Here is a 27939-nt window from a genome sequence, read left to right as displayed (position 1 = left end):
GCCACGTTGACGCCTAGTTGCAAGTCTTTATCACGACAACCTCCCATTATCATATTTTAACTGTTGAGGTAACTGAAGGTTTAGGACTGAAGCTCCTCTTGGTAAAGTGGCTGACTGGGTGAGTTGGTTGTGTATACTTAAGGTTAACAGCGCGAAAAAACACACGACGGAAAGCTGAAAGATGTCTAACCTTGTCATGCTTCACGTGTAACTGAGAGAACAGACGAAAAAAAAACAAGAAAGCAGGTACCTCACGAACAGTATAACAGACGGTGCTATCTCATAGAAGTAGATACAAACTGCACTTGAGTGAGGATATTCTGAATGGCGCTGTACCGCTACTCCTCAATTCGCTGCTGCGCGGGCTTTGCCTGTGTACGCGGAGTACGAGTGTCTCTATCAGTCTCCTGAATAGTCGCCGTGGATCGTTGGTGGGGCATAGACGAGGCAGAGTGGCGGGGGCGTGGAAGCGCTTGCGCTTGGCTTCTTTGGGCCATGTCTCGTTGGTGTTACCCACGCGCAGTCTGCATTCTCGAACGCGATTGGACGCATGGACGCATGCATGAATGAACAAACAAACGGTCTGATGGAGGGATGGGTGTATCACCCCACTCTTCATCATTCACTCCGTGCATATGCTGTGATTTTTTCAACTTACGAGAACACAGCGCATGAATAATTGCGCAACATCACACACTAAACACTGCTACTCGATATGTGCGTCTTCAAAGATCGTCAGTTGAGGATAAAAACTGCACCTGGGCGCTTCTGAAACCTACACCAGCGCTCACCTATTCTGCGCTACAGCAACGTGGGACGCAACGGCTCGTAGATGGAGCTGCAAAGGCGTTTAATTGTACGACGTCATGCTCACCTATATGTCGCTCCAACAAGGCGCGAAATTCGTTTGTCGATATCATTACCTTGCTGCAGTGCTTACTGCAGCATCTTTTTTTTTCTAATCAGCTGGTCCTATCACACTAGAAGTAGTCGGCCCTGAAACTTCGTTGGTACATTTAGAAATTGCAAGACGTTTACGACGATCGAGGCCTTTGGCGCTAACACGACGCGAAAGGCAAAGGCCATAACTGTGTCGGTGGTTTCACGATGCTCCCACGGTCAGCATTTTTTCACTGCTATCAAGCATCTTAATTCATGGCCTCGAAGGCTGCGCCGGCACTCTATCTCGAATGCCATGATTGAATGCTTCATGCTGCAATGCTTCTCTTGAGCACCCACAGACGGCGGAACCGCCCAGTTCACTTAGCGAGAGCACTGAGTGTGAGGGAATGCGTGAAACATATAGGGTGCGTTCGTACGGAATCCACAAACTGTATCTTTAGCTTAGTCGGTAGAGAACCACGGGCTTTCCGTCGGTTTCCTAGAAGTCGGAGGTTCAGCGCCAGGCTAAGGAATCTTAAAGCTTTTTTTTAATGCGAAGCATTTCTCAGCAAACTTCGGCGACTTGGACCACACCTATCTATCTATCTATCTATCTATCTATCTATCTATCTATCTATCTATCTATCTATCTATCTATCTATCTATCTATCTATCTATCTATCTATCTATCTATCTATCTATCTATCTATCTATCTATCTATCTATCTATCTATCTAACCGCCTACAATTTTTAGCTGTCCTGGCCGTTCGGTAAAAAAAAATCTACACCGAAATTGGTATGGCCTAACATGACTGTATGGCGAGCATACTGACAAGCCATAACAGAAAATATATGACAAGTATGCCATGAACTTCATGATTTACATGTCATGATCTTGCTGCTTTTGCGGTAGTTTCGTTCAGATGACTTACTGTGAAGGTGGTATGGTATTACATTACTGCATGGTGAACATTAGTTACAAGCTCTAACGTGAAAATCACGACGTGCATGTCATGTAAGTCTTCACTCATGAATACACGCCTCACTCACGTTGTGCTAACGGTCGTTTCACTAGCTTCCTATATAACAATTTTGTTTTCACATGACCTGAATTGATGACGAAGGTATCTGATTGCTGCAAACTTCATATCATGACATGCGAGTCATGTAAGCACATGACTACATGCCACGATCTTGATGCTCTCGCGAACGTATCGTTAGATTCACATATACCAGATTTGGCATTACGTGACGCGAACGGAATACGAAGGTATATGACACGTCCAAAGATGACAATCATGATATGCGTGTCAAGTAAATCATGTATACTTGCTACGCTCATAGTGCGCTCTCATTTGTCTCGTAAGTTTCACATATACCATATCTGGTGTTACGTGACGTGCATGGATGATGAAGGTATATAACTGGTGCGACCAAGATAATCAAGACATGGGTGTCATATCAAAACACGAATACATACCACGCTCGAGATGCAATCGCGGCCGCTCCGTTAGCTCACTTATACCACATTTCGTATTGCGTGATGAAATTTTGTGTTGCGTGAACGACGAAGGTAAATGACACTTCCAAACATGACCATAATGATATGTATGTTATGTGAAACATGACTACATAACACGCTCATAGCGCGCTCGCGGCCATTTCGCTAGCTTCACATATACCAAACCTGGTATTACGTTGGACAACAAACACAAGTGACAGGCGCAAGTATGGTAATTAAAACATAAAAGTCATGTACGCCATAATTTAACCGGCTACCAGCGATGGTGCTCGTATTGCAAACGTTAGTTGTGCCGTCGTTACTCGTCTATAAACAACGTACTCAAATCTTATCTTAATACGGCAGTGCGAATAACTTTTACACTTGTGTCTACTGTGTACTACGTTCGTATACCTCGTAATTTTGTGGTGATATAAAGTGACATTAACCTTCCTCATTTGTGGTTCGCATATCATCAATACCCAGTGTACGTAGGATCTGCCAGGTCTTTTTTCATGTCATTTTATAATGATAATTTTGCGACACCATATCTGCGACAAAACTACGTCACTGAAGGCTTGGTAGACACCACCACAAAAGAATTTCACGTGATTAATCCGCTTTCCTGATAGCGAGAAGCTGTGGATGTGATAGCAACATGTTCTTATTGTATAATGAAGCGTGGTCAGCTGCTAACTCTGCTTTTGATCTCGCGTAACTTTGCAAATCACTAATGAATGGTATTGAAGTTTGTTGTTTTAGTGGTAAGAGCACAAAGCGGTGAGATCATAGCGCGTACAAGGGTGACGAGCCGTTTGCTGACACCTGCTGAGATACCGCGAACGTGAGCGCTCGCTACCGCACTCTCATAGTGAAACACTGCTCCTTGGCGCGAGCGCGTGCTTTGTTTGCTACAGATGATGTGATACGCGTGGCAGCCAACAATCTAGCTGTGAGATGCACCGTGGCGACAGGCTCCGGGGTCTCCCCACCACATCTCAATCTGTGCGCGAGCGCCTTAAATTTGCGTATAATCTAAGCGCAGGCAAACAAAATAAATATTCGACACATGACCAGAATAACGTAGGTCTTATTTCTTGCCTATTTTTGTATGGCAACGCCCCACTTCACCACTGCCTAGCAGCTGCAGATATAATTCAGCTGTGGTCGACACGGTGCAATATATCTTGTAGCAAGTTCAAATCTGAAACGGAGTTTCTGTAATGCAAAAAAAAAAGACAAAGTACGTTACGAACGACGCGTGCGATGGCCCGTGTAAGTTTTCGTATAAATTTTCATGACCCACTCATCGCCCTTCAAACATATCTTTGTCACATTGTTCATAGATAACGATGATAGAGAAGAGTTGTGCAGTCGATCATCCGGGATCCTTTGAGTCTAGCGAATGACCGACTGATAGAAGCGTGTGATAAAACTGGCTGATTACTGCAAATTGTCACGACGATCTCTCGCACCTGCAAATTTCACAGCTGATTGCAATTATGGCCGCTGTTTGTGGGTCACTGTCGCGTGTCCCACACCAGCGATACGCGACCATAGTTCTGTCATTAGAGCAGCGACATATAAACCACACGAGACAACAGGTATTGCGCGCTCTATCTCCGCAAAGAGAGTAATATTTTCTGGAAACTGAAGTATCATTTGTAGTCTAACTCATGTGTTCTTACCAGCAATCATATGGACGCGGTCCTTGTTCTATGCCACGAGCTCTTAGCACCCACCCATAGGGTATTCCTGCCAATAACAATGCAATATTGCTGAAGCTGCTCTTGGTTTAAAGTGCCAAATATTTCATCCACATAATCCGTGTCATGCATGATGTGACTTACATTATAATCGACGCACACTGAAAGTCTCTGTGGCATGCAGGGCACCTAGGCAGAAATTATTTTCGGGAGGAGGGAGGCTCTAAGAGAGACTGATCCGAAGTAGGGGCGAGTCAAGCAAATTGTCATTTTCCGTTCTGTTTAACATGGCGAAAAAAAAACTCGGAGGAGTAGAAGAGCATATGCCCTGTGTGGCACACCCTTACTACGCCACCAGTGGCAATATTTAACTGTGAATGGACCCTATACTTACGACCGCTGTACATATAATATGTGTGTGCATAAATTGCTTGCTGCAGTGACAAAAATTGGAATTTCCATGTCAGTTTAACGTGCGAAAATAATCTTAGGCGGCTGTATGCACTTTACCATGGCTAGAAACGAATGTGTAAGCCCGTGGATATATTTTATTTTCAGAATCAACGATACGCGTAAGCACTGCAGCTGGTCATAGTCCAGTCCAAACATCCCTTTTGAAGCAATTTGGGTCCTAATGCAGTCAAATCCTATCTTCAACAAAAATGTTGTTACTTGCGTGTGTCAGTTTATTGCACGAAAGTATTAAGAGTGCGATATCCACAATACCTCTAGTGAAAAAGGTCAATGGTACAATCAAAGACGTAAAGTAATATGTAGATGCGCAAGCTACCTAGCACTGCACTCTTTAGCAAGAGCTCATTTGCATCCCATCTAATGTAATTACTAGTAGCACTAAAATTCAGCCCCACTCGATTAGCTAAACACCACTCTGGAGTTAGTAAACACCGCTTTTGGGATCGGATAAAATCTTTCAGTTGACCAAAAAGTTGCCAATATTATTACTATGCAGCGTGCGAAATCCGGAGGCTCTGATAACTACTGTTGACGCACGCTAAGCTGAAAAAAAAAACGAGGTGTCGCGCGCACGCACCTGCCGAAAAGTGGTTTGACGGCTACTGCGATGGGGGTACCTTGTGGCGCTATCGCGTGCTGTGGCATTTTAAAGAGCTAAAAATAAACGAGCAAAAATAAATATGCTAACACGGAGAGTGGTGGCACGAGCAGGTCGTAAGTTAGTCGTGGTTTGGTCGAGCAGGTCGTATGATAGTCGTCGTTGCGACTTGCAAGAGCACGTTGTAAGTTATTCGTGGTTTTACATGCGTTGCACCAAGCTAATACAGCATACATTGACAGCCTCCACCCCAAAACTTCTCCACGCTGTCGAACTGCATTTATCTGCTCATTTCCTGGTAGTTTCAGGTTATGGGTTATGTATGAGATAACTGGTGACTCCCTTGGCTTCACTCGCGTCTGTCTTCCCATCACATCTCTTTAAAGAGAATACTTAAAATAGCTCAGTTTAGGCCTAGTCAAAGCTTTTTATTCCCACTGATGTATTTTTATATGGACTTGATCCAGAGAAAACTAAAGAAAAAACGTGGCTGATCCCTCTGTCAAACAATCAGTATGGCACGAAAGTGAAACGTGTTTTCAGGGAGGAAGTTGAGAGTTGATTGTCTATGGCTTCTCCAGAGGACCAAGAAATAAATTCTGCAGCAACTAGTGGTACTGACATGCCAATAGCACCAAGCAGCTTGAGATTTGCAACGCGCATCTAGAGTGTAAAGCACGCACGAAATGAACACACGCAAGACGAGCACGAACTCTAACAATTCTTACTTTGTGAGTGAGCAGCGCGCACCTTTCGACTGTGGCAGCTAGTGAAGTGACCTTCGTGCTCTTTTTAACCACTGTGAACTTAGGGTGGAAGTAAAGAGGCACCAAGCGGCGGAGCCACCTGATACGTGCACACTTACGGGCAACGCTATGTGGAGACGCGCGTGCATCGAACGCGTAGGGCATGGCGCCGAACGGCCCCGTTTAGATCTCACCAAACGCGTGTACTTCGCACAACATCTCTACTGACGACAAAAATGCAGTAAAATGGCTGAGTTCTAAGCACTGCGAACAGTTGGTGGGGTGTATAAATGACTCACAGCTAGCAAGCTGGACAAAGTGCACTCCGTGACCCCCTGATTTCGAGCCGCGCGCTATTGAGCGAGAGGTTGCAGGTTTCACACACAGGCACAGAAAAATTTTGTTCTCTTTTTGCGGCCTATTTATATATATTGTTCAAGGTCATGTCCGTGACAGAAATACGTCAGCGGAGTCGTGGTGGATACCGATATAAAACACTTTCCTGTTAAAAATGCAATAAGCTATCAAATAATGTTAGTATTTGTAGTTTATTTCATTTTTTATTTAATTTTATTCACTCCCCCCGATTCCCATTGCTCAGCAAGTACATCGCAACCGCTAGACCAACAACCAACCGACAGTACTATGAGTTAAACATGTCTTTTTTCATAAAATGGTGGCGTAATATACCTATTTTTTGTTCGTTCTATGGAATTGCGGAATGCTCTGCCTGGGTATGTTCGATCTTCGTCACTTGATGACTTCTTATTGTATATTACTAACCAATAATGCTCAGTGAATTTTATGCTCTTTTGTGTTTTGTATTTCCACACTCCTACGTTGCTTATTTGTGTGATGTATTAGCCGACTCTTGCGATAGCCCTTTGGGGCTGCAGTATGTTGAAATAAACAAAGAAATAAATTTGTTTGCCCATATTCTGGAAATTTCAAGACTTCTATCCAGCGAGTTGAGCTGTCACCCTACAAAGCTGGAGAGAGTCGCAGCGTTTTGGCAAGACTCTTCAGACTTCTGGAGAAAAGAAAGATAGAACTTCCTGGGAGCTATTCTAGATGTGTACATCTTAACAACATGTGCACAACCCATTTCGACAGAGCGTTCTCAGCTCCTTGAAAAAGCGGTGAGCCTTACGTTTCCTCCTCTCAACGTCGATACACTGAACCCGCCAGCACAATTCCAGCGTAAGAAGACAGTGGGTGAAATAGGCAATAGCGCAAACTTTTTAACTTGCATATGACTGTCTCTGAAAGCACTCTTTCTGTCCTTGTCTCTTCTTCTGTAGTTACGTCGTAACTACTCGTAGTCTTGCGCTGTGCAAATATGTTGCTTGCCAATCACCAACTAGAGCAAGCATCTGTCTTATCAACTCACACTTCTCTGAAAACAATGCAGACAATGCTTACTGACTGTCACAGCTGCTTACGCTAGACCGACGACCATAATAAACTTAATCCGATGGCGTATGCGAACAAGCTTTATGTCCAGCCTCTGTGATTCACATAGAGCTAAAAAAACGATGCTTTAATGCAGCGCTCATTGCTTTGGAGCGCATTTGGCCCTCTTCATTAGTGTGAAGGATTAAAAAGGTTCTTGAAATCAACGTAACTTTGCGGAAGAAATAACCGGAAACAGGAAGCGCGCTGGTCGCCGAACTCCAGTCAATCAGCTGCAGCTTTAATAAAGATTTCAATTGCGGGACACATCAAGAATAACTGCCCAGCTGTCAAAAATGAGCCACAATCATGCTGAGTACTGCAACCTGCTTATAGAACAGGATAAGGAGGGGTCGGAGGAGTTGTATTAGCCTCGCAATGCCATGCTACTTCACTTTTTTCCCATTGACTTCGCCAAGAAAAAAGAAGAATAAAGAAGTGCACGATGACCATTGTGACACTAGGAGGGCTTGAAAAAGATTGAAATATAGATGCTACGCGCACTCCTTTTTATTTTTTTTATTTTCTATGGTTGAAGCACATTCTGTTCTTTTATTTAATGCTACAGTGGTGAAAACTGCGTGACGTCAAAATGACGTTAAAGAAGGCGATCAGAGCACACTGCTCGCCGATCTGTCACTATTACCTGCAGATGGAAGTTAACTTAATGAACGCATCAAGGGATAGCTCCCCCAGTGAAATCATGTAGTTGAATTCCAGATTCTCTGTCCAGGTTCAAATACATCAGTAACGGGGAGCGCAGCTGATATTACGTGATGATGGCGTGATAGGTCTCGGGAATTTATTAATATTTAATTTATAAATGCTGCTGAACTAAGCGAGGGATCATAGCAGGGTGGGATATACAATCGTAAGTAAAGTAAGGCAAACATCAATCCAAAAATGTTCATAAATACGAATGTATGATACAGTTCACAGACTGTTTAGGTAGAAGAAAATTCAAACAAGAAAACTCTTATACAATATGAGTAAAAAAACGTAACAACTATGAAGACAACACAAAACTCAAGATATATATGCTACACAATTAAACATGACACAAACATTTCAAGGGGCCGGTTGTGGAACTCAGCATTGCCCGGGTTGTTCCAATCAGTGACTGTCTTCGGAAAAAATGAATACTTGTAACAGTTCTTTTGAGACAGAAAGGGTGCGATAGAGAGGTTATGGCTCTGCCTTGTCAAATATCCACAAAAGAAAGATAATAGTCGGCCAATGTGTATTTTATAGTGCTTGTTTATTGATGATAATCTTTGATATTTTGTGGCGCAAGGGCCCTTTTATGGCCAAAGAGCGCCAGTTCATCTTACTAGAGATATGAATAATGATTGTGATATGTGGCTGTATAAGGGCCATAAAATTCCTCGCGCTAAGGCGGGTAAAAACGATGACGTAATAAAATTATAACCATGCCGTGAAAGGTGTGTGGTGTTAATGGATGACAAAAGTTTGTGATGGCAAAAGCGATGGTGGACATGTATGGCATTAGCACGAGTGCCTCACTCGTTCGCACTCTTGCGTCCAAGGGCCGTGAGGCAAGTGCTTTGTAGAGTGTAGTCACCGCATCGGAGACCTCTCTGGAGAGGTCGTGCTACGGAATGCCCGGGTATATGATATAAAAAAGTGCGAAGCTCTCTTAAAAAGCTAACCATAATTTATATGTAAAAAGTGGTTCCCTACCGACGAACATTGCAGGGTGAAGTGGTATTTGCTGTCAGTAGGGTAATGGAAAGTGTTGTCTTCTTAGCGTGTCTAAATCTTTACAGTCAATCAGAATGTGAAGTACCGTGAGCGCTTCTCCACATCTTTCACACAAAGGAGGATCGCCACCAGACATAAGAAATGAATGTGTAGTGTAGGTATGTCCTGTTCTTAACCTTGTAAGTATTACTTCTGTGTGGCGTGATTTTGATACTGGTGGCCAATGACCAAGTTGCGGCTTGATGACATGCAATTTATTACCTCTGTGTGCGTCCCATGTGCTCTGCCAATAACCCCTGAGCTTTCGTTTTAAAAAAGCATTCAAGTCGAGTGCAGGAAATGGTATCGATGTATTGCTAGCCGCTTTGTTGGTGTATCCAGCTAGCTGGTATACCAGAACGTTGCCTTGTATTTCGCGGTGTCCTGTCACCCAGCAGACTACAACATGCTGTTTGTATGAGTACATTGTGCATATAAATGAATAAAGTGAAACAACGAAAAGGTTTTTGGGCTTTCTAACTGTTTTTAGAGCTTGTACTACACTTGGAGAATTTGTATATATTACTGCCTTCTGTAGCTTTATTTGTTTAATGTGTTTAACAGCCGCAAGTATCGCATGAGCTTCACCAGTGGAAATGCTTGTATCAGTATGCAAAACGCCAGCTTCCGAAAAGGATGGGCTGACAGCTGTGTACGAGACAGAAGTGTTAGAGTTTGAGCATCCATAAAGAACTCAAGACATGTGTATTTATGTTGTAGTTCAAGGAAGTATCTTTGGATATGTGCTATTGGAGCATGCTTCGTAACCTCTAAGAATGACACATTTTGACCGTTTTTCAAACACCCGTTTGAGGTGTTTTTCACCTCATGACCGTTTTTCAAACAGAGCAAGACTTGACATGTCATTAATTGTGGAATGTGATGGGGGATTCTTCTCTGCGTTTACATTAAAATAATATTTAAAAGACATGTAACATCTCTGTAGGTGGAGCGACCATACGTTCGATTTCACGTACAGGCTTTCTACGGGGCTAGTGCGAAAAGCACCCGTAGAGAGGCGGATGCATAGATGATGAACAGGATCAAGTATTCTTAGGGCAGTGGGTGTCGTGGGCTGATATGATATCGCCCGATAGTCTAGGCAGGTACGTATGCTTTTATATAAATTCACATTCACTAAACACTTCTTGTCCCATTCTCATGTGATGCGTGACCACACTTTTAAATTATTTATGGCTTTTATGCACTTGTTTTTTTAAATACTTTATGTGTGGCATGAAGGTTAACTTCGTGTCCAATATTACGCCTAATAAGTTATGTTCATCATTAAGTCGCCCACGCAGTTGAATGTCAGGTTCAGAATGAAGGCCTCTCTTCCTGGAAAACCAGACATACGTGCTTTTCTGTGCATTCAGCCGGAACCCGTTTTATTCTGCTCAATTGGAGGCTTTGCTCAGATGGAGCTGAACCTGCCAATCACACATGGCCAGATTACAAGACCTAAAACCGAACTGGACGTCGTCGAAATATGTGGAGTAAAAGATATTTCGAGGGATATACAAGCACAAAGAATTCATTCTGACAATAAAAAGTGTGCAACTAAGTACACCACCTTGCGGCACGCCTGTTTCTTGGATAAATATTTGGGAAGGATTGTTGCCTATTCGAACTCGAAATGTCTGATTTGACAAGTAACTTTCGATTAGGTTAAACATTCTTCCGCGCACACCAAGAAGGGACAGGTCTCTTAAAATTCCAAAGCGCCATGTTGTATCGTAAGCCTTTTCGATATCGAGGAACACAGAGAGAAACTATTGTTTATGGACGAAAGCGTTTCTGATCTGTGCCTCGATACGAACAAGGTGGTCTGTGGTGGGTCTACCCTTTCGAAACGCGAACTGAAATGGCTCGAGTAAATTGTTTTTTTTTTCAAGGAAATGTACAAGTCGGCAGTTTATCATTTTTTCAAAGACTTTGCACAAGCAGCTTGTAAGTGCAATAGGCCTCTAACTCGAAACTAAATAATAGCCTCTTTCCAGGAAGTAGGGATAGCGTCAGGAAGTGTGATTGCATTGTACAAACAAAGTAAAGTTCTTTGTGTTTCGATTGGTAGGTTTTTTTAAAGATTTCATGCACCACATGGTCAGAACCTTGGGTGGAAGTACTGCAGGAGTTTAGAGATGTTTGGAGCTCAGCTAAACTGAAAGCTTGGTTATAAGCCTCGTATCAACTGCATTTGTTTTCGAGTTTCTGCTTTTCTATTCCTCTTCTGTATTTTTGGAAAACGTCAGTATAGTGTGACGAGCTGGACACCCGTTCGAAGTGTGCACCGAGGAAGTTCGCCTGATCTTCCAAGGTCTGTGTGTTTACGAGTGCGAGTGTGTGTACTTGTCTTACTTCTACCCTACCAACCATGTTCCAGACTTTAGCATCCTGTCTGTACGAATTGATTCCTGACAAAATCTTTTGCCAGTTTTCTCTTCTGGCCTGCCAACGCATTCTCTTGCCTTGAGACTTTATTTTTTTAAAGGCGTCAACAGTTCCGGCTATCGGTGAGTTCCGAAGCAATCTCCATGCTCTGTTTTGCTTTTTGCGCACGTTTAGGCATTTAGAGTTCCACCACGGCACACGCCGTTTTCCAGGGTGTCCATTTGTTTGTGGGATGCATTTTATTGCAGCATCAATCAAAAATGCTGTGAAGTAGTTGACAGCAACATCAATTCACCAAGTACATATGTCACTCCAACCTAAACGAGCGATGGTATAAAACTGTTCTCAGTCAGCACTATTTATGAGCCATTTGGGAACACGTGGTGGACACTCAGTAGCGGTAGTTGTGCTAAAAACCACAGGAAAGTGGTCACTTTCGTACGGATTATTGATGAATTTCCACTAAAGTAGAGGCACAACAGATGGAGATACTATGCTTAGGTCTGTGGAGGAGTAGGTATTATTAGCGAGATTAAAATAGGTTGGTTCTTTTCGATTTAGGAGACACGCGCTCGACGTGAAGAAACTGTTCAATCAGTCAACCTCGCGCTTCACAACGAGTGTCACTCCATAGCCTGCTATGCGCACTAAAGTCTCCAAGGAGAACATAAGGCTTCGGAAGTTCATCAATAAATAGTGTAAATCACGTTTTTGAAGCTGATAGCTAGGGGGAATGTAAATAAGACAAATTGTGATCAGTTTATTATAAAAAACAGTTCGAACAGCCACTGTCTCAAGAGATGTTTGGAGATGTTTGTGTGTGCGTGCAATCTCTTTATTCACTATAATGGCAACATCTCCGGATGATGTCTTGGCATTATCACGGTCCTTTCAGAAAATAACGTATTTACAAAAAAAGTTGGTGTGTTTTGAATTATGGTGCGTTTTTGGTACACACAGCAGTTTTAGATAGTGTTCCTGTAAAAGTTCTTGGATGTCGTCAAGGTTCCTGAGAAGGCCCCTGACGTTCCATTGTATAATTTGAGTGTTCATGATGAATGTAAAGTAATGCGGTGTGTACGAAAAGCGAGTGGCTGTTTAGGCGGGGAGTTTTAGTTCACGTAACAGGGCCGTCACCAGGCCCTGTTATCTTATTTTTTGTTTCCTTGGCACGCTAGCGCCAAAGAGCCACGTCGCTCTTCTGGCACCAAGGGAACCGATGTATCCATCGCTTCTCAGAGGCACTGGATGCTCGCACGTGTGAGCTGGTTGTTCAAATTCTGGGCTTCACCTGGTGAGGCGAGGCCTTGACATCTGAGGACCCGGGAGTCTCCGGTCTCTGTTTGCGGGTAGGCGGAGTAGTCTGGACTACGGCTTCCTTGGGGGCAGGTGCTACAACCGCCGGCTCGCTACGCGTTGGCCAAAGGAGTGACGGGGGCTGGTGCGGAGGTGCCCCCTTAGGCGCCGAATAAGTATATATAGGTTCATAGAATGGTGAGACTCTTCTTCGTGCTTCCTAAAATGAATTGTTCTCTTTCACCTTCAATGTAATTATCTCTTTCTTTATTCCAGAATGCACAGGAGCGTGAATATGGTGCATTCTTTCCTTCACAGTTTACAGTGTGGTGGTTGTTTGCAGTTCTCAGACACGTGGCCTAGGACTCCACATTGTGCACAAGTCTGGCAATCACGACAGCTTTTAGAGCCATGGCCATACCTCTGGCATTGGAAGCAACGGCGGGGGTTCAGAATGTATGGCCTAAGAGAGGTGTTCGTGTACCCTGTTTCAATAGATTCCGGATGTTTACTGGAAGCAAACATGAGTATTAAGTGTTTCGTTGGTTTTTCATTGTTATCTTTTCTGATGATGATTCTCTGTACGTTAGTGGAATTTCGGCTCTTACACCTCTCTAGAAGTTCAGTTTCGGTCAAGTCAAGCAAGTCTGCGTCAAATACCACACCGCGAGTTATGTTCATTGATCTGTGTGGTGTTAAGGTGATCGGTACGTCACCGAAAGTTGAGAGGCCGTCTAGCTTTTCAACTTGCTCTTTGTCCCGAATTTCGAGGAGGAGGTCTCCGCTAGCCATTTCGGTTACCTTGTACCCAGCCCCCAGAGTTTCGGTAAGACACCTGGCAACAACGTAAGCAGATGCGGCCCTGGCTTGCTTTCCAGTTTTCTCACAGTGAATGGTGCGGAAGTGAGGAAATGTTTCCGCTGGCTGGTTGGAAAGATTTATGTCGTTGGTGCATACCCGCTTCAAGCCGGTACGATCAGTAAGTGGGGAAACACTCTATGCACGCCGGTCTTATTTCTATTCGGCAACGTCGGCGGCCAACTACCACGGAGCCCAACAAAGGGACGCTGCAAGTTTGCGGATGCTTGAAAGACGTCGGCCGTACAACAATGCCATAACCCAATGCGCCTAGACCCAGGTAGGCTATTTGCACAGGGTTAACCTAGCCGCCAGGCAAATTGGAAGTAAACAGAAGAGAGAAGCAGACAAGGCAGACTAAAAAAGAGAGATAAAGACGAAGATGTAGGGAGAGAGAGATAAGAAAAGGTGACTGCCGATTTCCCCTGGCCCAGGGGTGCTGTCTACGTCAAGCCGGGGCCAAAGGAGTGTGTTGCCTCTGCAGGGGGGCCTTATAGGTCCAATCACCCGGCGTCGGCTCAACCCCCAGGATCTTTTTTTGTCCGGACACGGCAAAGCCACCCACGCCTCGGTGTGGGAGGCAGCCAACCCCCCCCCCCTCCGTTGGCTCGGGTCCGTGGTGTCCCTGCACACCAAACACCTGCTTGCGCAGACGTCCCCGCGGGGGTGCTTGTTTCTTAACTGATCAAATATTTTAGACAAAATATTTGGTTTGTTTCAGTTATTGGTGGGAGATTACCTCTCTTCAGTAGTGCAGTCACAGTTGTATGACCGTAACAGTTGTATATAAAATTGACTGCCTTTTTTGTATGTTTTCAATCTTGCTTATGTTCATCATAGTAAAAATATCGCATATTAATCCTGCATAATTTAGTACTGGCAGAACTATCGATTTAGAGGTCAGCAAACGAACACAAGGAATGAATGTCTTGAGAGCTCGGTGAAGGAACGAGAGTGGCTCACCAGCACACGCTATAACATATTCTATATGCTTATTCGAGAACAAACGTTTGGTAGTATGTACCCACAAATTGTTGTTGCATTGTACTTCAGCGAGGACTATGTTGCTGCAATGATACTGGAAGAAAGAAGGCCCTTTTTTATGTGAAATGCGCGTAAGCACCGTTTGTCATAGTTTATGGGCAATGGTTAAAAGTCACACCAAGCTATAACTTTTTCAAAGGCGGCATTTAACGTTTTTTGTCGCTAGGAATTTCTATTTCAGAATAAACAACACAATCATCAGCATTTAGTTTTTTGATAATGGGTATGGTCCTCACAAATTGATTTATAAACAAAAGAAAGAGGAGCAGTCGAAGCACCAATCGCTGGGGTACACAAAATTCTAGAGAAATCCTCTCAGAACATTTACCTTTAATTACAATAAATTGTTGCCGGTTATGAAGATAAGATGCAAGTCATTTAGTCATTTGCAAAGTTCTAAGCGTGGTGACTACTTTGAAAACTAACTTTAGCGGCAATGCTGCTAAAGCCGTGGGTCTGTCCATTTCTTGCATGTATGTACGTGACCACCTATAGTTCCAACTTTGCCAACTGCCCACTACTTTGTCCTTGAAAATATGTCAGGGCGCCCCATCACTGATCCAGCACTTCACTGACCATAAAGCAAATACTGTTGAGAAGTAGAAATATGAAATGCAAAGTGGTCGTGTACTTGTATCCAGGTGCACGTTAAAGGACCATGGATTGTTGCACTGTGTCCATCTCTTATTTGTACCTTATCGCCTACAAATACACCTTTGAAAACTGCCTAATACTTCGTCCTTGCAAACAACCGACTACACCACATCACCGACCTACTCCTTCACTGACCATAAAGCTGTTATAACGAAGGTGGAATGGAAGTGACTTGGAGGTACCCCTTGTAAATCATAACATTTCTTGTATATACAGCGTTTGTAACGTCTTTAATGATGTAGTGGGCAATATTTTCGAATGGTTCATGTTTTACCGATGACGTACTCTAGTGCTTCGCCCCACTCATCATCATTCACTCTGTGGATATGCTGTGTTTTGTTTTGTGAGAAACTTTATCGAATTCCTTAGAAAAATTCATAAAAAGGCGTCAGCCTGGGCACCTTTTCTAATTTTGTATACGTCATTTTAATCGACAGATCCCACGTAACAAGGAGAACAATGTAACACGTATACATGTTTCGCCCGCAGGGTAAGGCACAAGGAGAATCCAAACCTCCTGACCAGGCCCTACCGCACTGGGGCAGCAGAAGCAGCGGATTTAAAACAAGTCAACTTGGGAAATTATGAATCAACAAGGACATAATCATTATATAATATGCTTATAATCCCCAATTATAGTAATAACGTAGCGACAGTAATGAACATAAAGTAATAATGCAATCACAGTCACAACATAAGCACTAATGCAATAAAAGCAACAAACATCAATAATGTGGTAAATAGCTTTGGCAATACCAATAACTTTTATTACCTTTACAATGCAATCGGCGAATATCATTATTACTTGAGCAGTGAAAGTTACATTAAAAATTGTACAACACATCCGCATCTGACTCAAGAAACATGTCCAATATAAACGTTTACATTCTTCAATCGTTTTACAATTTCTGGCTACTTCAACGACAGTAAGATATACATTGCACAAACACATAGTTTCATACTCGATGGTTTTCATGCAATAGTTTGTCCTGGGTTTCTTAGTTACCATTGACGTGCGGCGTGAACTGTATCCTGTTTCTCGACTGAGGTACCGCTTTGAAAAAGCCTCAGAAGTTTGTAGAGACTTCATTAAACAGTGGAATGCAGGTCTTTGTTAAGAATACGGTAACTCGCCATTAATTTTGAAGACCCTATGTATTTATTTGAAAGGTTTAGCAAACAAACAGCTCGACTTTGTAATACTACCAAATTTTCAATGTCGGTTTTGTTTTCGTTCCCCCATATTAATAAGCCATAGCTAAGATAAGAATGTACAAGAGAAAAAAATAGTGTCTGAAAAGCTTAAGTGGCATACAGCACCGAATTTGTTGTAATAGGCCAACTGATTATGCAACCTTAGCTCGAACTTTAAATACGCGCTCAGTCCAGCTTAGGTTTTCCTGAAATGTAAAACCTAAAAAAGAATGGCTTGTCCCATCCTCTGGTTGCAATCCGTTGCGAAAAAGCTTCACAACAGGGCTTACTTTTTTATTCTCATAACAAAAACAGTTAATATCGTTTTCTTCACATTTAAGTCAAGCTGATTGATTTGTAGCCATTGGTGAAGTTCGTTCAACCGAGAATTCGCTTTTTTTCTAGTTCTTGAAGTTGAAGTACCGGAAAAAGTGCATTTGTGTCATCCGCGTACATTGCTATTTCATCTGTTAGTAGAATGCTTACTATATCATTATTATTTATTTATTTATTTATTCAAAATACCTTACTGGCCCACTGAAGGGCATTGAGTAAGGGGGGCATCAGTATACAAACGAAATAACAATAAAAGAGAAAAGCAGACGAAAAAATAGATACATATATAAAAGATTACAAAAATCAAGGTGCAACAGCGTTATACAATGCTAGAGTGCAACGAAATCAGGTTGTCACGAAAAATTTCACGGTTACAAATGGATACAACATGATCCGGAAGGCCGTTTCAATATGAAATGGCTCGAGGTAGTGATGATAAGTTAAAGGTCTACGTGTGACCATGAATGCGCATAAAACTACGGGCATTGTGAATGTGCTGGGAAGTGCACGCAGGAGAATAAAGTGGCAAACAGTGAAATTCGTTACTGTAAATGTACCTATGAAACAGATATAAAAGAGCTATGTTGCGGCGTATTTCTAGTGACTGAAATGCAAGGTCTTGTTTTATTAGGGTGATACTTGAATGGTAGTCGTAGTTTCCGGAGATGAATCTCGCTGCCCTATTCTGGACGGCTTCTAACATACGTACCAAGTAATCTTGATATGGTGACCATGTGGATGATGCATACTCTAGCTGTGGGCGAACATAAGTAATATATGATAATGCGCGTACGTTAGAAGGAGCGTTGCGCAAGTTTCTGCGGAGATATCCGAGCGATTGAGATGCTTTTGATGAGACAGCTGCTATATGCGTAGTCCAGGATAGATCCGGTGTAAGGTGAACGCCTAAATATTTGTAAGATGGTGTAGCGGACCCAACGGCGTTATTAATCTTATAGTGAAATGCTGAATTGTTATGCTTTCGAGTGAACGAGATTAACTTGCATTTAGAGGCGCTAAGGGACATCTGCCAAGTTTCGCACCACCGGAAGCTTAGGTCAAGGTCATTTTGGAGAGCGGAATGATCATTAAAACATTTAATGTTGCGGTATATGGCGCAATCGTCAGCGAACAACCTAACTGTGGATGAAAGGTTATCGGGCAAATAAATAATGTATATTAGAAAAAGTAATGGACCTATTACACTGCCTTGGGAAACACCGGATGTGACGTCGCACAGGTTAGATGAAATGTCGTTGATCACCGTAAGTTGCTGACGTGAAGAGAGAAAGCTTCGTAGCCAAGACAGAATTAATGAATCAATACGGAGTGCTGCCAATTTAGACATTAAACGACAATGAGGGACAGTATCGAATGCCTTGGCAAAATAAAGGAAGAGGCAATCAGTTTGTTCGTTAGCGTTCATATTGAAGTGAAGGTCAGTCGTGAATTCGAATAACTGGGTGTCACATGAGTAGCCTTTTCTAAAGCCATGCTGATGGGAGAAGAATTTGTGCGATTCAAGGTGATCGCAGATATGAGAAGCCACGATATGTTCCGGTAGTTTGCAAGAGATGCATGTAAGTGAAATGGGTCGATAATTACGGGGCGAGTGCCTGTCACCGGACTTAAATGCGGGAATCACCTTACCAATCTTCCAATCCTTGGGCAGTTCGCCTGATGATAGCGACTGTTTAAATAGGAGATAGAGGAAGCGGCTGGAAATATCTGTGGTGTTCTTCAGTATTTTAGAGTTAATGTTATCAATACCTGATGAAGTAGAAACCTTAAGATTCGTGATGAGTTGGGCTATACCTTCGGCAGTGACAATGATTGGGGCCATTAAAGCGAAAGGGTGATCTGGAACAAATGGCACATTGGAACAATCTTCCTGTGTAAAAATAGACGCGAAGTACTCATTGAAAGCAATAGCGGAAGCTTCATCATAAAGTGGCGTTAGTTCACTATCGTGTATTGTAATGTGATTAGGAGACTTGTTGTAGGGTGAAATTATTTGCCAGAACTTTTTGGGGTTATTTTTGAGAAGTGACGGCAAGTCCTGCGAATACTATTTCTTCTTAGCTGTGTCTAAGGCTTTACAATAGTCTTGTAAGCAGACCTTGTATTTATCCCAGTAGGACACAGAGCCAATGCGTTTTGCGGTATCATAGAAACGTTTCTTTTTATTTCGTAATGTTCGAAGATGTTTAGCAAACCAAGGGTTAGTTGTATCGTTAGAAGCAGAGATCAGCGGCACAAGCTGGTCAACTAACTCTAATATTTTTTTTAAAAGAATCCAGTTTTTGTTCACGGTTCGAGAGGCAAACGACGGCAAAAAAGTTCCTGATAAAAATCTTCTAGCTCCGTCCTGAATTGATGACAATTAGCACGGTTATAATCCCGGATTGTTTTTCTCACTGAGCCTGTGAAAGTTACAGGTAGGTTGATTTGGAAGTTAAGGAGCTTGTGGTCGCTAAATCCTTGTATGTAAGATATCGCTCCAGTGGTTTCTGGTGCATTAGTGAAAACAAGGTCAAGTATGTTAGTACCACGGGTGCATTGGTGAACAACTTGTGATAAGTTGTAATCGAGGGTTACTTCGAGAAAATTTGATGAGGCGTGACATTTGGTAGTCATGGTAGACCAATCAATGAGCGGGTAGTTGAAATCGCCAAAAAGGTATATAATGTCAGCTGAATAGAGTTGCGTAGCTCGTTCTATGTTGTCACGTAGATCTTTGGGGAAAGAGGAATGGGCATCCGGTGGACGATAACGTGCTCCTATAAGAATTTTTGCATAAGTTGTAACGCATGCTGTCCATGTTATCTCTGTAGAGGGGTTAGTGTCAAGGGGAACTGATCACACTGTCTTTTTTACTGCTATTAGGACGCCTCCTCCTCTTTTATCGACACGGTCACGTCGATATATGTTATAGTTGTGTTTATCTGGGAACAGTTCCTCGTTGGTTACGTCAGGATAGAGTCAAGTCTCCTTGAGTATTAATATGTCGGCATCACTATCATCTAAGTAAGAACTCAACTCATCCCTCTTGAAAAGTAGGCTTCGAATGTTAGTAAAAGACACAGATAAAGATGGTGACTTAAACTGACTCCGCTTACGCGTGCTCGTGTTAGCCTCTAGCTATCTCGTAGACAGCACAACTATGTTGCTAGAGTGATCGAAAACGTAGGTGTTATTGTCAATGCGAAGTTTATCAACGGATAGCTTAAAGCGTTTGTTTTGAGCCTTTGCGTATTCCAGAAGTTTTTGGCGAGCTTGTCGCGTTTTCATGGAAAAATCTTCGCGTATGTAAAAATAAGTTCCCTTAAGCTTACGCGAATTTGACAAAATTTGCTCTTTGTCCTTAAAAAATGTGAACTTGACAATAATTGGCCTTCGTCTATCTGTGTTAAATCTGCCCAGCCTGTGCACGCGCTCTAATTGTGGACTAGATATGGAAGTGCCTTGGTGGTCTGAACAAAACTTCACTATCTTATCTTCTGAGACTGCCCAGTTCTCATTGGCGTCATCTTCAATGCCGAAAAATAGAAGGTTAGACCGACGTGACCTATTTTCTGCATCGTCGCACCTATTCGTGATTTTTGACAGTTGGTTCGTCACATCGCACAAAGCGTCAACAGAGCCAGAAGGGGCGGTCACAGACCGAGTAGCGATGATTTCTTCTAGTGAATTCACCTTGGTACTCAAACTTTTAATTTCGCCGTCTGCTGCTTTCATTTTGTCCGACATGGCACGAAGGGCGTCAGCATCCGCACCAGCCCCATCAGCAATTCGAACAGCGTTGGCTTTTTCAAGCGTTTCTACTTTGCGCTTTAGCTGTTTTATTTCAATCTCGGCGGTAGCATGTTTTAGCATTATATACGATAAACAGTAATGGCCCCAATATTAAACCCTGTGGTACATGATATTGAATTACGCTTTTTTCTGAACTGTGGTTTTGCAAGGAAGTGTACTGCAGTCGAGATTCTAGGTAACTATTCATAATTTCTAATGCTGCCCCATGAATTCCATACACTTGAAGCTTGTCAAGTAATATTTCATGTTTTATCGAATCGAAGGCCTTACGAAAATCTAAGAATGGTAAGTTTTTTTTTCTCTGGTGTTCTTTAATATTGTATCCTTTATTCTTAAAAATGCCCTTTCGGTTGACCTATTTTTCTGGAAGCCATATTGCTTATCCAAAATAATACGTTTATCCAGCAGGAAGCTTTTAAAACGCTTATATATATTGCGTTCAGCTACTTTCGAGAACAATGGCAGTACCGAAATTGGTCTAGATTTGTTTAGGTCATTGTGACTACCACCCTTAAAAATTACTGCAATACGAGCTATCTTCATTTTTCCAGAGAAAGCTCCAGTAGCGAGTATATTGTTGCCCCTGCAGAGTCGTGAATGGTCTGAAATAAGTGAGTACAAGTGAAAAATCTTTTTCTGATCCTTCTGAAGACTTAGAGAGGGCAATATGTATGGCTAAAAAGTTCAGAATATGATTATGAATGATAAGTTTGAGCAACTTACAAACTGTTGACGTTAGTTATAATGGCCTCTAATTACTAATTACATCCTTCTTTCCTTTTTGTGCAATGGATTCACTTTCTCTTTTCTCTATTCTATTGATACCTGTCCTTCATTTCTTAATTTTGTGAATAGAGCACACAAATATTTGACAACCCAATCGGCGTCCCTTTTGAGAAAAACATTGGGTGTTCGCTATGCCCATGTTTTATAGGTGGCGCGCCATGCGATCCGAGATGGCTGCGGATGGATGACCAGGCCGTGAAGTCGTATGAGATAGGACGCACGAATGTACTCCCCGTGCCGCATTCACGAGATGAGCTCTTGATCGTCAAATGCATGTATATTGAACCAAAGTACTTTCCCAACCGATAGGAACTGCTGAATGTTCGCTACCTCATTTCTATCCTGAGTGCAAAGGGTGGTGATGTCTGCTGATCGACCGTGTAACAGCGGCGCTTTGCGTAATCTTGTGCGTGGTACAGAAAACTGCGTGAAATAGAATTCACGTTGAACTGAACAGAACTCCGAATTGGTGCCGGGTATGCCTGACGGATTCGCCGCAGTAGTGATCCCTCAGCGAGCAGCGTGCCATCGTGGCTGCACAGAACCGAAGCGATGGTTTGCAAACATACAACGCCGTTGTCAGTACTTGCGCTGTGAGCATCATGCAGCAGCTTCTTTAAAGGAGCACAACCTTTTAACTTCCCATTGAGTTGCGTTTGTGTCACAGCCATGATCAGACTAACAGTAAGGAATTAATTCCATGCACTCGGATGTTGATGGTTCCATCGGCGTGATGAAAACAAGGATATCGACTTGCGTTCGCTTTTGCAACGTCAAAATTGCGAAAATTTGTCTAACAGCAACGTCGTTCAGGCGGCTCCGGTGAAGTTCAGCAGAAGTTAGCGTGGACTGTAGTCGTATTTGCATATTTCATTTACCTAACCATTTCGCTTCGCTGGTCGAGCTCAAGCGTGTTCGCGTCATGCTGCGCTTTGTAAGATCCACGTTATCGGGATACATTCAATGCACAAACAATGCTTTAATTTTGAGCTCGCTGAAGAATCTTACACAATAAATACAATCAAAGTGACTCACCAGCGTGAAAAAACAATAACGCACGATAGGACGTGAAGTGCAACAGTCTGCCTATGAGCTAATCGTTCATTGTCACTGTCACTCTCAGCGCGTTGACAGCCATATACGTCCCGTAAAAAATCGACGTCAAGACGGTTTCTTTGAACATCACCGCTGAAAGTAATCGCACCGCCGTGGTGGTCTAGTGGCTAAGGTATTCGTCTGCTGATCTGCAGGTCGCGGGATCAAATACCGGCTGCGGCTGCTGCATTTCCGATGGAGGCGGAAACGTTGTGGGCCCGTGTGCTCATATTTGGGTGCACGTCAAAGGACCCCAGGTGGTCGAAATTTCCGAAGCTCTCCACTACGGCGTCTCTCATAATCATATGGTGGTTTTGAAACGTTAAACCCCACATATCAATCAATGCTTAAAGTAATCTGAGGAACTCTGTCCCCCAAACGACCAAGATAGCGCCAAGAATGCGTCATTCAGCACGCACAGAACCCACATGGCGTCACATCACGTTTATCTAAGCGTGCGGAGATCATTTCGCCCCGATACCTGGCGCGAAAAAAATCACTTGCAGTGTGCTGCCATCTATCAGCGAACGTGAAAAACAAGTGGCGCAGCGTAGGGTGAGGTTTAGAAACGCAAATCGCGAGCCTGCGCTGATTTACGCTTACAAGGAATGTCATCAGATTCACGTCCTACAAAAGCACTGGCGAATGCTATACGAACGTAAAAAAGGCGACTTGCAACTGCAAAGGTTAGACAATAACAATGAATTATCCAACGTTGTAGCAGGAAATTTCCCGAAGCTGAAATGTGTACTTTACGGGCTATAATCGAAAGCACGAGTTGCCAGGTATTCCAAAAAATCTTCACCTCTTGCGAAAACAAATCAGATTTATCACGTCACATACGGTCCGGTATATTCACTGATGCACAAATTATACAAAGTGGTTTGTGTTCGTTTCTTGCTCACGCGTTAGCACTGCAGCTAGCACCCCCGAACAAGGAAGCACTGGGAGCTTCTGCCAACTGATCATCTTCGAGAGGACGCTCGTGAATTCCACTAGGCAGCACGACAGTCTATGAACATTGCGAGATTTGTCGGCCCCACCAAATTTTTTCTCGTCAAGCTTCAAAAGCATGTTGAAAATACCCTGTTCACTTACAAAAATGTGCAGCATTGGCGGTAATCCTTACACAATGTTACGCAGTTTTCGATCATCAGTAGTAAAAAAAACGACTCAAACTGCCCATTAAATGCATTGGCCATTTTAATGGCATGAGTATTTTGAATAACGTTGATGGTAAAGGCATCCACACTTGTTGAGGATGATGAAATCACTTGCCAAAACTTCTGTGGAGTGCTGGTGATGAAACTGGACAAGGAAACTAAAATATTTCTTCTTGTCAGCTAACACTTGATTTTAAAGTTCACGCGACAGATGTGAAATTATCGTTCAAAGATAATACAGTCACCCAAAGAACGTCGCTTTTTTAAACGCTGTCATTTTCTCTACAGTCGTAAAATGAGCAACCTATCCAAGAATTTACACGTTTGTTCTTCATACGTATCGAAGGTACAAATTGATCAATGCATTCATGTACAAGTTTTGTAAAAGAAGCCTAGGTATCATTACATTGGCATCAGTGCAGGAGAAACTATCTAGATGAAATGAAAGTATATCCAATATAGCTTCATCATCAGCTCTAGAAAACTTCCGACAAAGTGAAACTGGTTACCTCTGTTTACAATAGCATTTCTGAGACTAAGAAAGACTGCTTCATGAACGGAAATTCTTGGAATAATTTGAGATGAAACATTGTCAAAAATGCTCCCGCTTAAGAAGAAGGATCGTGTAGGGGCATACTGTCATCCTGAATTATTGTGAATCATTCATTTTTTGCTGAAGATCAAGTGTGAAAGCAATATCTAGTAGTACCTCTCCCGCAATCTCATTACGAGTTTTTGTAGACGAAGAACTATTTGGGCTAGTTGGTTAATTTCTATTGTAATAAGGGTTGGAGCGCAAGCACAAAAGTGCTGAAAAAAAAAAGCGAACGGAAGGCAAGAAACGGGAGGGAAAGTGGGAGAACACGAGCGCTGTGCTGTCCTTCCCTGCCTTCCGTTCCTCGCGTTTCATTTGCTTTTCTTCTAGCACTTTCGTGCTTGAGCTGCAACCCTTATTATATTGGTAGACAGTGACAGCCAGTCGACATTAACCAAAATAAAATCTCCTGAAATCTTGATCTGATCACCAGGTTTTACAGGGTCATATAAGTACTTCTGCATCACATTCATTATAGGAACATCAGAGTTTGGGGGTCTGTACATGGCACCAATAATAAACCTAAAGCCACCACTGTAGCCTTTAAGAATATTCACTCATGTTGAGAACATGAGGCATCAAGAATACCTCAGGCGCACTTTCGTACTATATACAAACTTCACCACTCCTGCTACCACGAACCTTCCTATAAACGCTATATCATATTGGCATGAATTCACTATCGTAAACATCGTCACTCAGCCTTGGTCTTTCATCAGAACGGAATTTGGCTGCGAAGACAGCGGCGTGAGCAGAAAATTCACAGCTTTCCAGCAAAGGCGCAGCACTGAATGCGATAGCACCCAAGTGGAATGTCCCGCGATGAATGGCAAGCAGATCCAAACTTGTCCCGCATTACTTATGCAGAAATAACGCATGAAACGTGCTCACAGGTACATATGAACACGAGTAAGTTTCGTTATTTTGCTGTGTTTGAAACGCGTGCGCTTTTCGCAAATAGAGGCTGCATTGACTGCAGTGACCTTTGTGTGCCCGGCAACTACCACAGGATCGTTCTGGTGAAAGAACATGTTGTTGGGCTAGTTGGTAGAGCATTTCGAAAAGTTAATTCGAGCACGAAAACTTGACACGATCACTCACACACACACACACCCATGCATCAAAAACACACAGCGCCCACTTCCAACTGATTTATTCATAGCTCGAAGGCTTGAATATATACAGGACACATTGTGCGCACACACACCATGCCTATAAGATGGTATGAATTTTTTATCGAAATGTGCACCGCAGAATTAAGATAGACCTAAAGTTAAAGGCTTGAATAACATCGTGTCGTTCTTTAAAAACCACAAATTAACGTTAATGCTAGCCGACAAAAAAGGTTGCTTTGTGGTCATGCCTGAGGGAGCGTACAAAGAAAAGGCTTTAGCGGCTATCATGAAGAACTTCCGCCCAGTTAAGTTGGGAGCGACTCGCGTTAGGTCTAAGTTCGCTGATTTTTGCAAGAATGCGGGGCTCACAATGTTAGCTAAGGACATAAAGAACAGCAAAGGGAGCAACCTCAACGTTTTTTTCTCGGCCAAGACACACAAACCGGATGTACCTTTTCGCACTACTGTTAGTGAACGAGGGTCTTGGCAGATTAACGTTAGCAGATTTCTTCAGAGCAAGCTAAAGAATCTCGTGGTGAATGGCCCTTTCCGTACGAAGGGCTCAAGTGATGTGTGCGACGTTTTGCGGTCTCGCGTTACTACAGGCAACGTCTTTTCAGTGGATGTTGTAGATCTGTATTATTCCGTGCCGCATGACAAGCTTCTAGCCTCTGTAAAATTCTGCATAGAAGAGAATGGTGACGTCGATTTTATCAATGACGCGGGCGTTAATGTTGACAATTTTTTATCGCTTTTAGAATTTTATCTAAATGAAACTTTTATGTTTGACGAAAAGCCATTTCTTCAGCGGCAAGGAATCTGCATTGGTTTCTGTGTCGCACCGGTCCTTTGCGATATTTTTTAGCGAATATAGATAGGGACTTGGACAATGCTTTTAAAGGGGGGGGGGAGGTTTTAAAGGTTTTTAGGTACGTTGACGATTTTTAATTCTTTTAGATAAACAGGGTGACCTTACATCTCGTGATTCTATTATAAACGTTTTTATAAGACTAGGACGAGGGCTTTCCTTTACTGTTGAACTGCCTCAAGAAGCTTGTCTGCAGTTGTTAGACTTAAGCCTCAAGTGGAACGATGAGCATCTTTGCTGGTCTTATCATCCTCATGTTGAGAAGTAGCTGTTGCCGTACGACTCGGCCCACTCAAAGATTGTGAAGAGGGGCGTTGCGTCTCTTTGCTTGGAATTAGCGCTAAGAGGTCGTGCCCACACAGCATGAAACTTAGTTTCCTCAATCAGGGGAGCCGACTAGAGGCTTCTGGGTTCCCTCGATCGGTCATTACGGCCGTTGCTGAATCACTTCTGCAGAAGTTTAAACGTGGAACACGGGAAGCGATGACCGCAACCCAGCCCTCAAGGATTAGGCCACAAGTTGTGCCATATATGCATAAGGTCTCGCACAACCTCAAGAAAGTCGCGGCCAGGCACGGCGTCCCGATGGTGTTTTCCGCACCAGAAAAAATCGGAAGACTGTGCCAACGTGTGTGCAATAGGAAGAAGCGCGGCTGCCAGAAGAAACATGAGAGGGCCTTTGTTTAAGTGTTGCATTAGCGTTGTGTACTCCATACGCTTATCCTGCGGAAAAGTGAACATTGGTCAAACCGAACGGTGTATTATTGACCGATTAAGGGAACACGCCCAAAAATTACCATAAAAAGTTGACAAGTATGCGCACCTGGTTGCGCATGTCATCTCGTGTGGTTGTGACGCACGATTTTCTGAGATGAAGATTCTGGGCAGAAGTGCAAGTAAAACTGTACGTAAAGTGTTAGAGGCCTTTTTCATTGAAAAAAAAATAAAGATCACCGTCTAAGCGCCCCTTAAATTTCGTTGTTACCAAGCGAACTTCAGTTTATCGCTTTGAGGCTATGACATTGATTAACTGTACGTTTGATAATGTATGCTGTTGGCCTTCTATGGTGTGTGTGCGCACATTGTGTCCTGCATATATTCAAGCTTTCGAGCTATAAATAAATCAGTTGGAAGTGGGCGCTGTGTGTGTTTGATGCATGGCTGTGTGCGTGTGTGTGATCGTGTCAAGATTTCGCGCTCGAAATAACTTTTCAAAACGTTCTGGTGAAAGCCCAAGGCGTACGATTCTTCTCACAACGAAACATACGAGCGCACGCTCAATTGTCTAGCGCCCCCCCCCCCCCCAACTTCCGTGGGGAAAAGTACGCGTGAGAGATCAACCCATGAGCGCGTGATGCCACCTCGTGACGATCTGTCAGCGATAGAGCCCCTTGATCTCAGGAAAGTATTGCCATTCACTGTGCTCACCGCCGCGCGCGCTACTTCCTCTCTTCTTCTTCGCCTCTCCTGAGTTCCTCTTGTTCTCTGCCACTGTTCCTACGAGATCATTAGTTTCCTGCGCAGTTGCCCGTGGAGACGCACGACTGATGAGCTGTGCTGATGCTCTCTTTTTCACTCGCACCATTTTTCGCCGGGGCTGCGCGTTG

The sequence above is a fragment of the Rhipicephalus microplus genome, chromosome 6 (genome assembly GCF_043290135.1).
Source record: "Rhipicephalus microplus isolate Deutch F79 chromosome 6, USDA_Rmic, whole genome shotgun sequence".
NCBI lineage: Eukaryota > Metazoa > Arthropoda > Arachnida > Ixodida > Ixodidae > Rhipicephalus > Rhipicephalus microplus.
This window is presented reverse-complemented; position numbering follows the sequence as displayed.